This window comes from Nipponia nippon, unplaced genomic scaffold (assembly GCF_047370975.1).
Source record: "Nipponia nippon isolate SJK-2023a ecotype South Korea unplaced genomic scaffold, ASM4737097v1 scaffold_34, whole genome shotgun sequence".
Lineage (NCBI taxonomy): Eukaryota > Metazoa > Chordata > Aves > Pelecaniformes > Threskiornithidae > Nipponia > Nipponia nippon.
Window position 1 is genome coordinate 2163256 of NW_028262352.1, and position 17933 is coordinate 2181188.

At 44.2% G+C, this 17933-nt stretch overlaps 1 long non-coding RNA gene across 1 annotated transcript; it reads right to left on the reverse strand.

The window, feature by feature from the left end:
* Positions 1-2931: 2931 nt before the first annotated feature.
* LOC148054095 (uncharacterized) lies at positions 2932-17707 on the reverse strand. The gene is made up of 4 exons (XR_015707714.1): positions 13081-17707; positions 12611-12765; positions 12056-12176; positions 2932-6782 (listed from the first exon to the last, which is right to left on the reverse strand). It is a non-coding gene; the product is annotated as an uncharacterized LOC148054095 (long non-coding RNA).
* Positions 17708-17933: the final 226 nt, after the last annotated feature.

The window sequence follows — 17933 nt, forward strand, 5'->3', positions numbered from 1 at the left end:
AAGCATAGAACTATAACGATCCAATCCCTGAGAAATGAGGAACCACAGGGTTGGTAATGTAACAGACCAGTCAGGCACAAAGATGGATTCCCTCTAACTCTTCTAACTCTTCTAACTCTTCTCACCTGCACCACTTCTCACCTGCACCACTAAATACAACTAGATAGTACGTGATATTTAAAAATCAAGTGAAAATTACTTCTTTTGAGAGGGAGACACTCTCCCAGTATGTTTGAGAGTCTCAGTCAATTACAGACAGGGAAAATAAAAAGATGTGTTCCAGTGAACACACCTCTAATGAAAAATACAGTGTAGAGTAGCCACAATGAAATATGTGCCTCTCCAAATAGAGCAAAATAACTTTCAGAAAAAGCATCAATGAATGGTTTTGTATGTATCTTTAATAGAATCTGAGCCACCATAGCTGATTCCTAGGTATAGTTCAAGGTCAGATTATATCTAATTGTTGTGGTTTAACCCCAGCTAAGCACCACACAGCCACTCGCTCCCCTTCCCCCTCCCGGTGGGATGGGGGAGAGAATTAGAAGGGCAAAAGTAAGAAAACTCGTGGGTTGAGATAAGAACAGTTTAATAATTGAAATAAAATAAAATAAAAAAAATACTTTAAAAAATTGTAGTGAAAAGGAAAACAACAACAAAAAAAGAGAGGAACAAAACCCAGGAAAAACAAGTGATGCAACCATTCGCCACCCGCCAACCGATGCCAAGCCAGTCCCTGAGCAGCGATCGCTTGCCCCCCGGCCAACTCCCCCCAGTTTATATACTGAGCATGACGTCATATGGTATGAAGTGCCCTTTGGTCAGTCTGGGTCAGCTGTCCTGGCTGTGCTCCCTCCCAGCTTCTTGTGCACCTGGCAGAGCAGGGGAAGCTGAAAAGTTCTTGACTAGTGTAAGCACTACTTAGCAACAACTAAAACATCAGTGTGTTATCAACATTATTCTCATCCTAAATCCAAAACACAGCACTATACCAGCTACTAGGAAGAAAATATCTCTATCCCAGCTGAAACCAGGACACTAATTTAGAGTCTTGTTGAGTTCATGCTCTTGAACTGAATCACAGAGGAGACACCAACAATAACAACAACAAAGGGGGAAAGTCAAACCAAATTGCATCTGGACAGTAACATGGATCTGTCCCGGCAGTTTAGTAATAATCGGTCATTGCATGTTCCTTTCATGGTTCTTACGAAGGACTGGGAGCATGGAAGAAGCAAAACACAGCCCCCCTTATCCACAGAGAGAAAGGAATAAGTCTTCCTGATGAAAACATGGAGTGATATTCAGTGATTCAAACATGCTCTATGCAGCTCTCTTTTTAGAAAAGGTACGTTAGTAAGTGAGGTCTTGAGAAAGGTACACTATGGCTAGGTAGCCAAAAAAAGCAGAGGGTGAGGGAAAAGCTATCCAGAATTGTCTAACACCCTTCAGCGAATGCAGTGGGAATGTGTGGTTACATTGACACAATTTAAACTAAGTACTGTATACATTTACAGAATTGGAATAGTTGCACTATTTCAATTTTCCTTAATTTAGATAAGCCCTTAGTGAGAGAAGTCATATACGTCAAAAATACAAACTAACTCTGGAATAGTAAAATCTCTCAAGGAAAAAAGTCGTTTCTCATTTGCTTGTGAGGAATACCATGATATAATCCATATTGTCTGGGGTAGGAACTGACAGCATTAGTTTTCCACAAAACAAGAAGGCGGCAGAAGAAACTTAGCCTTTACTACTTGTATGTATGTCAACAATAGTATTCTTGTTTTCTTTTTCATCAACTGTGTGTAGACTTTCATTTTTCCAGAATATGTATAAAGAAAAAGACCAGGAAAAATATCTTTCTTTCAGGCTGTGTGCATCCAGTCCCTGCTACTGTAATCCACAAATTAGAGAGGGTACACTCACTTGATTGTGGACTCAGAAAATCAGATATTTCAAAGATCCTTTAAACATGTGGTACATTTGCCCATTAGGGAATGGTTGTTAGCTACAAGCTGTGGCAAATACTGGCATCTTTGACAGAGTGCATCTTTATATTCAAACTATCCTGTGAAATGGTATGAAGAAAGAGTCAATTTTGGATCAGACATTAATAAAACCCACAAAAGAATCCAACTTTGATAAATAAAACCCTAGCTAACAAGCTAGGAAAAAACTAGGCTTTTTCAGAAGTTTGATGCATTAAAATTAGATTATCACATCATTAAAATGGATTATTATCAGGATACTTTTCATAAATTATTTTCCAGAAAACATGTTCTTCCTTTAAATGTGTGTGGCCCCACCAGTGGATTCAGAGCTAGTAAAATATGAAAGATGAATAATATTGACTGGAGGCTTCGGCAAAGCTCCCTATCCATTTCTGGTAACTTTCTCCAGATACCTTCCCAAGTACTCCTCTGGGTCTGGCCCTTCAATGCACTTAACTATACACTGGTCTCTCCATTATATTTGCAAATTCCAAGATACTTATCTAGATGTTGGCATTTATGGAGTCCTATAAAAAAAACCAAAAAACCAACAGTCTTGTAGGGGCACTGTTAATACAAGAATTTTACCCAAACAGTCTTTCAGAGGAGCTTTTTAACTGTTCTGGAAGTTGTTAGATTCAGCGTTCCTAGGCACTCTCATTTCTGGCTTCTCAGTGCTGCCTTTATCCTGAAGGCTTAGCATCAGATACTAGATGTATCTGTGGAATCCTAATTTGTTTACTGGAAGGTCAATTCTGACAAAAAAAAAAAAAAGTGGACTAGGGACACTTTGTTTTGGCTCAGGAAGAACATGTCCTCATATACATAGACGTATCAACATTCTGCTAATTTGCATGTGTAAGAAATGAAACACTGGACAATAAATTTAACTCAAATATAGAGAAACTTTATTAACAGGGTATGAGGGGTGCTGGTCACCAGTCAGGTTTCTCCAGGCTTTTTCCTTTTTTTCCTTGAACACCCTTGTCACTTCTATGCCCATTCTGTTAAAAGACATTTACTATGGTTCTGGGGAGATGGGAAGCTTTGGGGGTGTAAATCACCTTTTTGAAGCTGCTAAAAGGAGAATACTGATCTGAACAGAAGCCAAATGGCAACTCTGGCTTGCATCTTACACAAGGCAGCAAGAAAGCACTTTAAAATAAAAAATGTGATTGTGGCAGAGGTGGATGCACAATGGCAAGCAGTCTCGGTGGATATGAGACAGTTTTCCAAACATAATGATGGTCTTAAGTACATCTTAACGGCGATAGACATATTATCCAAGTATGCCTGGGCCATCAATCTAAAAGGCAAAAAAGGTTCTGAAATAGGGCTTTAAAAACAATTTTTAGCAGGGGATGCAAGCCTCAGAAATCACAGACTGACCAGGGAAAACACTTTTTGAAGCAGCCTTTAAAAAAGCTGTTTAAGCAGTGTAATGTTCACCATTTTGTTACTAGTAATGAGGTAAAAGCCTCTGTCAGAGAGCTTTTTAAAAGGATGCTCAAAACCAAGATGTGAAGATATTTACAGCACACTACACTGGGCTCTGACTGGTGGTAATAAAGGATGAGATGATTACAGTGACTTATGATAAGCTTCACTATGTGCCAGTAAACCACCAGCACATTGATATGATCAGCTTTGAAATGAAGACTGACCAGAACAAGCACATCTCATTTTGCTTTAGGAACATGATTGTGAAGCTACATCTTCAGCTCTAGAAGCCTCTGATCTTTTAAGAAACCACACCAAAATGGGGGTGGTAAAGAATTATGGGGACACATTCTTGTACATGAACTATTACAGAGCCCAGGCCAGCAACGGTCTCCCTGGTTTTCATAGTGTTCCTATGATATATGGGGCAGGCACCGGAGGGATATTCCACAGCCCATTTAGAAAGATTGTTCAGCTTTTGAAAAGGGGCCTGGAAATTAAGCCACACGTTAAAAGCACGCCTCAAAACATTGCAAAAATGGGATCAGACACATTTCCCAAGCTTTCCTGGACAAGGTTGAAACACTGTTAAATCAGGAGGGATCAGGGCTTGTGTATATTCAGAGAAAAAGCTTTTAAAAGAAAGCAAGACGCATCACGCCCTTGGAGGGAAAGCCTTCCCCAACCCTTTAGAAGAAAAAGGATGGGGGGCACCAGGTAGCAGTTCAGCCAGGACAAGAAGGCGGCAAAGAACAACAAACCATGCTGAACAGTGCAAAAAATGGAAAACCCAGAGAAAGAAGGGTCCATTTTACCACTAGAAAAGGAGATATTTTAACAGGGACAACTTTCATTCACAGCTGCTCAGAAGAATGTACCAAATCTGAGCTGAATTGTTTGCAGTGTCCCCGATGCAGACCAGCATTGAGAAAAAGCTGTTTATTGAGATGCCTCCACTTTCTGCTATTGCAGAGTCTGTACCTCTGAACGTTTTCATATCTGGGAATGGGAAAGATGACATAGATAAAAACAACACTCTGCTGTACCTTTGCTCAGGATTGTAAAAGCTGACAGGTCCAACCTCAGTGCCAGTAAGGCCCCAGGCCTTGCATCGGGGCCTCTATTTTCAGCAAGCTGGTGGTTACTTTTGGGGTAACCAACTGATAAGCCAGAGCAACAACTACTACCCCTACCACTCCTTCATTGAGTTGCTTCTTACTTATAGCCATAACACACTGTCCATGCACTTCTCCACAGGGCTGTTCTACAGAGACACAGCGGGGCAGCAGGAAGTGGTCACACTGGATGGTGTTGTTGATCACGGGTTTTGGCAATACTTGGTTCTGACGGCCCAGAGCAGGAGGACTGAACTGCTGGGACCCCTCCACAGCGATCTGTTATTTCAAGACAAGCTTTTGTTGAATGGCATGAACATAAAACTTAAGCTGGCGTGCAGCAAAGACAGCTTTTGTTTGATGAATGCCCCAGCAGCAGGAGCCTGCAAGCTAGTTATTATTTATGCCTTGTTGTTTGTGAAGAAAGTGCAAGTGACACCCAGGGTGCATCTGGGACATGCTGAGGCATTACTTATGGCCAACACTAAATACCCAGTGGACTGGATGGGCATGAAAATATTCAGCATACCAGCTGGCAGTTGTGTCAGCAACCAGGAAAATTTGTTTCTGGGACAGCTACCAAAGCTTGTTGTTATTGGCTTTGTAGATAATGATGCTTTTAGTGGCAATTAAGGGAAAGGGGAAAGGGGGAAAGGGGAAAAAGGGAAAGGGGTAAAACCAGGCTTACTAGAGATAAGCCTGGGGGTGGCACACCAACATTTGAGGGACGGTGTGCTAGCGAGGTCCTTTGGTCTGCTGTCTCAGTGGAGGTAGGGGATGGAGAGCCATGCAGCAGTAAAGACCCAAGGGCTATGGATGTGTTAGAAACCAGGGAAGCCCCTGAGAATGTTCACGTAGGAACTAGGGTTTCTCCCTCCAAAAAGGCGGCAGGAGCAATAGCCCAACTGAAGTGCATCTACGCTGATGCACGCAGTGTGGGCAACAAACAGGAGGCGTTGGAAGCCGTCGTGCAGCAGGAAAACTATGACATGGTTGCCATCGTGGAAACATGGTGGGATGACTCGCACAACTGGAGTGCTGCAATGATGAATGGCTTCAGAAGGGACAGGCAAGGAAGGAGAGGCAGTGGGGTAGCCCTGTATGTTAGGGACTGTTTTCATTGTCTAGAGCTTAACGATGGTGACGATGGTGTTGAGTGTTTATGGGTAAGAATCAGGGGAAGGCCAACAAGGCAGATATCATGGTGGGAGTCTGTTATAGACCACCCAACCAGGATGAAGAGGCAGACAAAGTATTCTATAAGCAGCTGGGAGAAGTCTCACGATCTCTAGCCCTTGTTCCCGTGGGGGATTCAACTTACCAGATGCCTGCTGGAAATACAATACAGCAGAGAGGAAACAGTCTAGGAGGTTCCTGGAGTGTGTGGAAGATGATAACTTCCTGACAGAGCTGGTGAGGGAGCCAACTAGGGAAGGATCCCTGCTGGACCTGTTGTTTTCAGACAGAGAAGGCCTGGTGGGTGATGTGACGGTTGGAGGCCATCTTGGGCATAGCAATCATGAAATGATAGAGTTTTCGATTCTTGGAGAAGTAGGGAGGGGGGTCAGCAGAACTGCTACCTTGGACTTCTGGAGGGCAGACCTGTTGGCCTGTTTAGGAGCCTGGTTGACAGAGTCCCTTGGGAGGCAGTCCTGAAGGGCAAAGGAGTCCAGGAAGGCTGGACATTCTTCAAGAAGGAAATCTTAAAGGTGCAGGATCAGGCCGTCCCCATGTGACAAAAGACGAGCCGGCGGGGGAGAAGACCAGCTACTAGGAAGAACTTGAACTACTGCTGTGGTTTGAATTTGTATGTGCAGGCATTGTAATGCGCCATGGTGTTTTATCATAAGAATGTGCCTTAAAATGTTGAGTTTGATAAGCTGGAGGTTTGGGAAGTGAGTATGCCAATTTAGATTAGTACTAAGGTGTTTCAGGAACAGGTTCAGCTAACCATCCAGAATTAGTATCTGAACATTGAGAGTGGTGTAAACAATACCAGCAGTTTGATTCATTACCTATTTGCAAGATGATTATCATGAACTGAATGTCACGATTATTGTTCCAGTCACGAAATAAGGAAAAACATGGTACAAATAAGGATAAATACAATACAATGGGTGCTGTGATCATCATTTTCCTGTAGTTGGAATTTCCACGAAGGTGAAGTGATGATTCCTCAGGTGCATTCCAAGTTTATTCAGGCCAAAGAATTCATCCAGGTATGGTTCATTACCTGAAAGAATAAGAAAATCGTCTGGTCTTGGAAATTATCCAAGCTGCAGTGATAATTAAATGGAGTCATCATTTAGAAACAGTTTTCCATATGTCCTTTTCTTGGGGAGTTAGTAAAGTGACAGATATTTTACCCATTGAAGGGTGGTCAATAAGAACAGTGTCACCCTGAGAAAGATGACAGGTTGACAATGGGGGTTTCAAAGGTTTTGTGGGTTGGAGAGCAGGAAAATGAGCTTGTTCCATCAGGCATCCAGTGAGAGTGAGTGTCTGCCAGTTATTTGTATCAAACAGCTTCAGGTAGGGTTTTACCCCATTTTCCTGTATATAAATTTTGCCCTAGGACTTGTTTTAGTAAACCGTTCCATCTCTCAACCATGCCATTGCTTTGGGGTCTGTAGGGCAGATGGAACACCCACGCGACTCTGTTATGTTCACGCCATTCTTGTATGATTTTATTTTTGAAATGAGAGACATCATCAGACTGCACAGCAGAAGGCATGGGAGTATTAGCAAACCATCGATTAAGTCCTGCCACAGTGGAAAGACCATCAGTTCTCCTGCAAGGAAAAACTTTCCCTAAGCCTGATATTGTTTCAACTTCAGTAAGGATATAAAGCCACTCCTCAGGTGTTCGAGGGAGAGGTCCAATGTAATCAGTTTGCCAGGGGACTTTACTGTCTCCGAGATTAGCAAAGGTTTGTCCTTCCTTGCAGTGTTTTCGGATTTCTGCACACATCTCACAGCTGGAAATGAAATCACGTGCTTGTTGAGTTGTTAGTGGTCACTCCCTCACATGTGCTTGTTTAAGTAAATCATCTGTGCCAGTATGCCCTAACAAAGTATGCAGCCAGTGGGCTAATTGGTTCCATTTAGTATAACCAGGATCTATAGCAATATTAATTCGAGCTAGCCGGTCAGCTTTAGCATTGAGCTGAGATTCCTTAGTGTTAGCGTTTTGGTGGGCGGATACATGCCCTATTTGAAGGGGACGGAACAGAGCTAATTGGTATATTTTTTCCCAATATGTGCGTCCCCAAACTTCTCTTTTCCCTACTTGCCAGTTGTGTCGTTGCCAATTTCCAAGCCATTGGGTAGCTCCAGCCCATACAGCATAGGAATCAGTATAGACTGTGTTAGCTCTGGCTTCAAAAGTTTGTGTAACAGCTAGTAACTCAGCTAATTGGGTGGAACCTTTTATTTCCTCAGTTAACTCTGCTTTCCCATCTGCTAAAATAGCTGCAGCTTTACCAAACCAAATCCCATTTTTCAAATGGGCACTTCCATCTGTAAACCATACTCCTAAAGTATTACTGGGATCAAAAGGGGGAGCATCTTGTATAGGAGTGGATGGTGCATCCCTCTCATATTCCTGAGGCAGTCCTATTCGAGTTATGGTTTCAATGAGGGTCCTTCCTGAACGATCATTTCCTGGGAGGACAGCACGATAATGGATATGAAGTGTCCACTGTTGAACGGTAGACTTCTGGGCCACCCCGAAGGGTAATTCTCATCCTTCAATAATAACTTTAAGAATAGGAAGAGGGGTATGTAAAGTGACTGTATGATTTATAGTAAGGTTTTCTTTTTCCGTAAGAGCAGTATAAGCTGCCATAAGCACCTTTTCATATGAGGTATAATTATGTTGGGAACCTTGCCAACTCTGTGACCCAAATTTAATAGGGTCTGAGCACCACCTTCTTGCCATAGGCCATATCCGCAACCATGTTCTCCCACTGTCAGATGCAAATGAAATGGAGCGGTAGGATGAATAGGACCTAATGATTGGTATATCTGAACTTCCTCCACTAGAGCGCGCAGTGCGGCTTCGTGACTGGGAGTCCGTTCCCAGATTTGATTTTTCTTAAGTAAATTATACAGTGGTACAATGTGCTGGTTTTGGCTGGAGTAGAGTTAATTTTCTTCATAGTAGCTTGTATGGGGCTATATGTTTTGGATTTGTGCTGGAAACAGTGTTGATAACACAGGGATGTTTTAGTGCTGAGCAGTGCTTACACAGAGTCAAGGCCTTTTCTGCTTCTCTCACCACCCCACCAGTGAGTAGGCTGGGGGTGCACAAGAAGTTGGGAGGGGACACAGAAGGGACAGCTGACCCCAACTGGCCAAAGGGCTATTCCATACCATATGTCATGCTCAGCATATAAAGCTGGGGGAAGAAGAAGGAAGGGGGGGGACGTTTGGAGTTATGCTGTTTTTCTTCCCAAGTAGCCGTTACGCATGATGGAGCCCTGCTTTCCTGGAGATGGCTGAACACCTGCCTGCTGATGGGAAGTAGTGAATGAATTCCTTGTTTTGCTTTGTTTGCATGCACGGTTTTTGCTTTACCTATTAAACTGTCTTTATCTCAACCCAAAGTTTTCTGAGTTTTCTCACTTTTACTCTTCCGATTCTCTTCCCCATCCCATTGTGGGGGGGAGTAAGCGAGCGGCTGTGTGGTGCTTAGTTGCCAGCTGGGGTTAAACCACAATGTGGAGCTATTTGCGCAAACGATGGAATCTAATCCCTCCAAAACCCTAGTGAGCCTAAACACTCTCGTAAAGATTTCTTGTCTTTGAGGGAAGACATATTTAGTAAGGTATCAAGTGTTGAGGTTGGAACTGACTTCCTATCCCCTATCCATCTGGTCCCCAAAAAGGTGATCTCCTGACTGGGGCCCTGGCATTTTTTGGGTGGTATTTCCAGTCCTAATCGAGTTAGGCGTTCCCAAACTTTTGTAGCAGATTCATGGACTGTTTCTTCAGTAGGGTCTTCTATTAAAATATCATTGATATACTGCAATAAAGTTATATCAGGGGGTAGTGGGCAGTTGCATAATTCTTTAGGTGGGGTGGAATGAGCTATAGTGGGGGAGTGTTTAAATCACTGAGGGAGCCGAGTAAAAGTATATTGCAAATCCTTCCAAGTAAAGGCAAAACATTCCTTATCCTCAGGTTGGATGGGTACCATAAAAAACATGTCTTTAACATCTAAAGTAGCCATCCAGAGAAAAGCATTGTTTTCTAATTCTTGAACTATATCCAGGGTTGAAGGTACCGCAGCAGTTAATGGCCCAGTGTGGCTATTCAAGCCATGATAATCTATTGTGAGTTGCCACTTCCCATTAGGTTTCTTAACAGGCCGTACTGGAGAATTAAAAGGCAAGTGTGTTTCTTCTATGATACCACGTTTGAGAAGATCTTGAATTAAAGCAGTTACAGGTTTGTGTGCCTCAGAGGGTATGGAATACTGTTTAGTGTGAGTAATGGTAGAGGGTGGTAAAGCTGGAACAGTTTGTAAAAGATTTATTGCTGTGGGCTTTGGCAATGTTTCTTCATCAATTGTTCCGATAGCCCATTTAGTGTTACACTGCACCCAGCTTTTGCCTTGCAGAATATCCACGCCTAGTATATTTAGGTTTCCTAATAGTATCTGATATTTTCCAGGAGGACCAAAAGGAAATTCCAATTTTACTTTAACAATGGGATAAGGAACCATCACTCCATTCACCACAGTAACTAATATTTTCTGATGTTTCAGAGGAATGGCTCCAGGACATGATTCTGCTTTAAGCATGGATAGTTGTGTTCCAATACCTATGAGCAAGTCAGTTTTTAATTTATCATTTACTATGGCCCACAGTCCTCAGGTAGCGGAAGGTAGGGCCACTTGTACCTTCGCCAGTCTGAGACCCTTGTCTAGTTTCCCTGATACTGTTTTCTGATAGGAGACAAGTCAGAAAATTTTTGTGGTTGAAAGGGATTTCCCTGTATAGGAGGAGCACTAGGCAAAAATGTAGATAACTTTTCCTCTTTCTTTCACTAGCCTTTTTAGTTTTTCAGTAGGGAAACCATGGGGCAATTCGCGACTGCACCCTAGATTTATGCAGGCACGCCACCACTTGTTTTGCTCAGATTGCTTGCTTTCAGTTTGTTTAAGACCTTGTCCTGGTTTCAGCTGGGATAGAGTTAATTTTCTTCCTAGTAGCTGGTATAGTGCTGTGTTTTGGATTTAGGATGAGAATAATGTTGATAACACACTGATGGTTTAGTTGTTGCTAAGCAGTGCTTACACTAGTCAAGGACTTTTCAGCTTCCCATGCTCTACCAGATGCACAAGAAGCTGGGAGGGGGCACAGCCAGGACAGCTGACCCAGATTGGCCAAAGGGCTATTCCATACCACATGACGTCATGCTCAGTATATAAAGCTGGGGGGAGTTGGCCGGGGGGCAGCGATCGCTGCTCGGGGACATGCTGGGCATCGGTCGGTGGGTGGTGAGCAATTGTATCATGTATCACTTGCTTTGTATATTAATATTGTATTATTATTATTATATTATTATTATTACTATTACTACTATTCTATTTTATTTTACTTCAGTTATTAAACTGTTCTTATCTCAACCCACAAGTTTTCTCACTTTCACCCTTCCAATTCTCTCCCCCATCCCACCGGGGCGGGTGGGGAGTGAGCGAGCAGCTGTGTGGTGCTTAGTTGCTGGCTGGGGTTAAACCACAACAGTCCTTTTTGGCGCCCAACATGGAGCACGAAGGGTTTGAGATAATAACAGATTAACCAGAGTGTATTAAGGAATTTGTATCTGTTAACAGTTGCCGGTCATAATATTGATTCATCTGTTCTCGGTATTAGTCTACCTGATCTGCACCATGCTCTTGTTTTTGCAGTACGTGTTAAAGATTGGTGTTGGGTTTTGCAGTTTGATGTGCTCTGCAGTGATTAGTGATGTTTTGCCTGGGAGATTTGTTATTAAAACATTGACCTTGAGCATTATCTGGTATTTGGGTTCTGTAGTGAAGTCATTACTGTACTTTGGGTACCACCTCATGGAGACAATTAGCAATTATATCTCTTTTTTTATGGAGGAAATACAGAATGGCACCTTCACTGCCTTCTTCTATGGTGTTTCATCCTTCATTACAACTTTGCAGTATCTTGAACATCCTTGGGTAGTTAAGATACATCTATTGGTAGTTCTTGGGAATACTGTTTTGGTTTTGTCTAAGGTTAATAAGCAGTTTAAGAATATCATCCAGAGATCTGCCCCAAGGCTGGATAGTTATGAGTGGCAGGGTGTGTGGGAGAGCATGGGCAAATGCCTAGGACAGTGGGCCCCTCCAGTATTTTGGAACTTCACCCCTGAACAAGTGCAGAATCCTGAAAAACTAGTAAAGTATTTGGAAAATGTACGTTGTCACCCTGGCAACTCCAGAGAGACACAAATCACTGCAACATGCTGGGGCCTGGCCCATGCCTACCGAGCCCTATTCAACACTATTCAGAACCCTCAAGGGGAAGAGAAGATCTCTGGATCTGACGACAAAACGACAGGCGCTGCAGCTATGCCAGAGAACCAATCCGTGCCAGTATCAGTCGCCCCTATACAAAAGAAAAAATACACAAGAAAATCAACTCATTTAGTAAGGGCTGATGATGAGCCAGGGCCATCACGAGAACAGGAGGAGGAAGAGGCAGGACCCACAAATGAGATGGTAACCACCCGATCCCTGTCCCTGAGTGAGCTGTGAGATATGTGAAAAGATTTCAGCCGTCGTCCAGGCGAGCACATCATCACCTGGCTGCTCCGATGCTGGGATAACGGGGCCAGTAGCCTGGAATTAGAGGGTAGGGAAGCCAAGCAGCTGGGATCCCTTTCTAGGGAAGGGGGCATTGACAAAGCGATTGCAAAAGGGGCAAAAGCCCTCAGCCTCTGGAGGCGACTCCTGTCAGGCGTGAAGGAAAGGCATCCCTTCAAGGAAGATGTTATATGTCACCCAGGCAAGTGGACCACCATGGAGAGAGGTATCCAGTACCTGAGGGAATTAGCTGTGCTGGAGGTGATTTATAATGACCTGGACAATGAGCAGTTATCCAAAGATCCAGATGAAGTCCAGTGCACACGACCCACGTGGTGGAAGTTTGTACGGAGCGCACCATCATCGCACGCAAATTCATTGGCAATAATGACCTGGAAAGATGAAGAGGGACCAACGGTGGATGAAATGGCTGACCAATTCCAACAATACAAAGAAAGTCTCTCTTCCTCCCTATGGGCCTGTGTCTCGGCTGTGGAGAAACTGTCCCAGAAGGTCCAGCAACTCGAAGAGGATATGTCCTACTTGTCACGTCCCACCTGGGGAGGAGGGGGAAGGAGTGACTAAGATTCACAAATCCTCTCGGTGTGGATTAAGGTAGGCCAACACTCAAGGTCCGTACACAAACACCAGCTTTAATAGAAAGGTTCTACAGAGACAAATATTGAGTATAAATATTCGATACCCACCAACCCTCCAAGGTTGTTTGAGACATCTTGTTGTTTTGCACTAGCAGTTCTCTACACCACCCCGTGGCTCAAACAGCGGTGCGATCCAAGTTCCATATTTTACATCTTCATCTTCGGTGGTGATTTGAATATAGTGTATAGAGGGAGAAAGAGAGGACAGGAGCTTAGAAATCATACATCTAACTACTGCAAGGCCTATTATCACTGACAGAAATATCGTTAAAATCACAATACCAATATCTACAAGCCATTTTCCCCACCCTGTGAGTCCAAGAGACTTCAGGAGAGAGTTGAACCAGGATCTGGGGCTCCAGCCGTTAAACCGGTCCTTTGGTTGCATTGCCCAGAAAAGCTCTCCAGTCTGCTTGAATACCTCTCTCATCTTCTTTCGCGCTTCTTCTATGGTGGTAGTTGCATTGTGAATGGTGAGACAACATTCTCCATTGGTGAGATTTAACGTTCCACATACTCCCTGCTCTTTTCGCAGTTCTGGGATATACCATGTTTCTATGGGGTCCCACGTTAGTGATCCACAACTAACTGTTCGTGAACACTTCATTAGAGGGGTATCCTCATAGGGTAGGGGATTTATTTCTCGTGCATCAATTGTACTATCTGGGTTGGACAAAAAAAATGCTTAAGGGACCAAGCATATTCATAATGAGAGCAGCTATGGTGAGCATAGCCACCCCGTTTGTTAGGAATTCGAATACACCAACCCAGGGAAAACGGGACATTATATTCGTGTTGCAGGGGTTCACCGTGAGAGGGAGGGTCCCACCAACGTACTAGATTGCAAGGGATCTCCACCTCCCGTGGACACGATGTCCAATTTTTTTGGGCTGCAAGGGTGGCACCTGTAGTTCCCCTGAAGAGCTGTTGCTTCCAACAGGTGGCATTCTACATGTCTCTCCAGGTTACATTAACCAGAAATTGATAGGCCACTGGTATGTACCAAGGTGCCCTGCTATACTCTTGGAATGGGAGTGAGTCAGTTCCCCACAAACATTTTCCTTTCCAGTGTGTATTTTGAATACATTTTTGGTTTAATGTTTCTAGCTTTGAATTTAGAATTCATGAGAAATTTAGCCAAATGATGGCAAATTTAAAGCCCACCGACGCGGACATGGGGAGGTCTACACAAAGACCTCGGTCTATTCAATTCCAGATCCAGATAAAACCCGTAATTAGTTCCCATGCCAAATTGTGTTGGTTATCCAAATTCCCAGTTGACTGAGACAGGATTATACATGCACAAAGTAAGAATATAAACTTCCCCCATGCCATTTATCCCTAGTAAAGAACAAAAATATGCTTAATAAAATCAGACCAACAACACAAAAAATGACCCATTCAACAACAGAAAACATAAGTCCCGCAGTGGGCTTCTGACAACCTGTAAAACATATACATAAAGATGAACAATGATTAATAGGATGGGACAATCCATCGGGTATGAATTCGGTGATTCTTCCCACAGGCATCGGTAGCTTCCCAGGAATACACTCCAAGAGGTTTCATTAAAACCAGTGGAACAGTTCCCACAGTGGGAAGCTCCACCAGCACAGGTTGTCCTGGGTAATGACATGGGTGAATGGGGTCTTTGGTTTATCTTCTTCCTGGGAGCATGGTGGGAGGTTGGGGACAGAAAGCAGTGAGTCATGGACATCCATTTATCCCCCAGCGACTGTTCACTTTATAAACTGCATCGGGCAGTCTCTCTGCCCACCTAGGATCGTGAGGCCTCAGGGCACGTTTCAAAAGCCCATTTGTGCGTTCAACAATTCTATTGAGGGTGATAAGGGGTGTGGAAGATCCACTGAATCCCTTCTCTCTGCACCCACTCCTTAACTACTCCTGCAGTAAAATGACTTCCGTTATCTGATTGGATTGATCGGGGCTTGGGTAGGTAACTGAACCAGAGTTTTAAACCTTTTACCGTGCTTTCCCCAGTAGCTCGCTGCACTGCCTCTGCTTGTGTCAGCCCTGATACCACTTCTATCCCTACTAATACATACCTTTTCCCATTGGAAAGTCAAAAGGGAACGATATAATCTACTTGCCATGTCTCCCACAGCCCCTTCTTATCTTGCAAGTGTAAGGGTGGGTCTTTCAGAGGATCATGTTCTAATCGTATATGGCATTGACTACAAGCAGAAATGACCCTGTTACACAGCTCTCGGGTTACAGGCCAGCCCCTGCTGCCGGCTTCTTTGAAAAGGTCTTTAACCCCTGAATGGCCACGTTTCACATGTAACCACTCTAACAGATGTTCCCATTTCTCCCCTTCGCTTTCTATGGCTATATTTGCTAGGTGGGTCAGCGAGTCTACTTGGTTGTTCAAAAGGTGAGCTGGATTGTCTCCTGCTTGATGTGCAGCGACCCATCCTACCAGAAAGGATTTTCGTTTGGAAATATTCAGAATTTCCTCCCACTTTTCCCACTGCCATATTGGTATTCGGTTTACCTCCCATCCGTTTTGTTCCCAAAAAGGGAGCCACTCTGTACATCCCTTGAACACAGCATACGAGTCTGTATAAATATACACTGGTTCTCTGGTCTCAGCTTCCCCGGTGACCACGCTCCACACAGCAACTAATTCGCCCACTTGGGCACTCCCCTCACCCTCCATTACAATTTGGTCCCCAGAGTCAACATGTAGTGCTACCACTCGGTACTTCCACACCTTTCCCTCCCTCCTAGAGGATGCATCAGTGAACCACACGTTTTTCAGATGGGGCTCAAATGGAGGAGCAGGTTTTATGCATGAGGGAGGGGGTTCTGTGTCTGGGTGACTGGTGGGTGGATCTTGTATTTGGAGTATTTTGGGCATTCCTTCCTCTGTTCTCCGTGTGTGGCAATAGTGATCCAACTGCGCATAACACTTCCTTACTGTTTCTTGCTGTGTCACCCCAATGGGAGGTGGGGTTCCGGACAACACTGGCTTCAAAACCTTAAAGGGCCCTCTTAAGATGATTGGTTGCTGCCGTATGATCCTTTCGGCTTCCTGCAAAGCTAAACTAACCACAAAAAGGCCCTTCTCCCAAACTGAGTAACGTTTTTCTGCATCTTTAAAACTGCGTGAGTAGAATCCTATGGGACAGGCTGGACGTTCAGGCCCACGTTGTGTGTGGGCCTGTATATGTATGGATAGCCCGTGAACTGCAAAACCCCATTCAATATGGAGTGGATCTGTTGGGTGTATTGGCCCTAAAGCCTGATATGTGCCTGCTTCAAAAAATCAACAACTTTAAGGCTTCTTCATGGATGGGGGTCCAGTCCCAGATGACTCTTTTGCGTGTTAGATCATATAAGGGACGGGCTATGATAGAGAAATCCAGAATGTGTTTTCTCCAAAATACCAGCAGACCTAGGGCATGTTGCAGTTCTTTTTTATTACCATGCATTTTTACTTGTTCAAGAGTAGTTAGAGTTTTGGGGGGAATGCATGCCATTCCTCCCCTCCACCAAATGCCTAGGAGTTTTACCTCAGAAGAGGGAAGCTGTACCTTTTCTGCTGGGATTTGGAGCCCTAAATTCTCTAGGTGATTGATTATCTCCGTCTGGGTCTGTCCTACTGCAGCAGCATTGGGGCCGCCTATCAACACATCATCAGTGTATTGATATACCTTGACACCCTCTCCAGGAGTGACTTGAGCAAGCTCTTGTGCTAGTGCATAGTGAGCAATGGTTGGTGAATGACGGTATCCCTGGGGGAGACGTGTGAAAGTGAATTGCACACCCTCCCATGTGAAGGCAAAGCAGTCTCTGTCGGCTTCCTGTAAGGGAACCATAAAAAACATATCCTTCACGTCAATGGTTGCTAAAATCTGATGCGCTTGCTCCTGTATGGTCGCAAGCAATTCGGCTATGTTAGGCACTGCAGCTGTCAAGGGGCCTGTGTTGGCATTTAGGCGCCGATAGTCAATTGTTAGTCGCCATTTTCCATTTGGTTTGCGGACTGGCCATACCGGGGAGTTGTAAGGTGAGTGAGTTGGGATAATTATCCCTTGCTCTTGCAACTCCGTTATCACAGGGGTTATACCCTCCCGAGCCCCTAAGGGAAGAGGGTACAGTTTGACATTAATGATTTTGGAAGGAGGGAGCACGGGTGCTGGTTGTAAAAATCTTATAGAAACCATGGGGAGTCCGAATTTCCACTCCCTTCCTTTTGAGTCTGTCCATGCTCTCCCCTTCAATAAATCAAGTCCTAAAATGTTCATATGCAAAATACCCAATATCATCGTGACCTCAACAGGAGATGTGTCTCCCGGTAACCAGCATCTGACTCGAGCCGTTGGCTGTGGCTTAGAGTTTCCAAAAGCATCTGTGACCCTGTCATGGTTTAACCCCAGCCAGCAACTAAGCACCACGCAGCCACTCGCTCGCTCCCCACCAGTGGGATGGGGGAGAGAATCAGAAGGGTAAAAGGGAGAAAACTTGTGGGTTGAGATAAAGACAGTTTAATAATTGAAGTAAAATAAATTAGAACAGTTAAATAAGCAAAGCAAAAACCGTGCACGCAAACAAAGCAAAACAAAGAATTCATTCACTACTTCCCATGGGCAGGCAGGTGTTCAGCCATCTCCAGGAAAGCAGGGCTCCATCACGCATAACAGTTACTTGGGAAGACAAACGCCATCTTACCCAATATCCCCCCCCTTCCTTCTTCTTCCCCCAGCTTATATACTGAGCATGACGTCACATGGTCTGGAATAACTCTTTGGCCAGTCTGGGTCAGGACACCCCCCACCCCACCCCCCCCGGCTGTGCCCCCTCCCAGCTTCTTGTGCACCCAGCAGAGCAGGGGAAGCTGAAAAGTCTTTGACCAGTGTGAGCACCACTTAGCACCT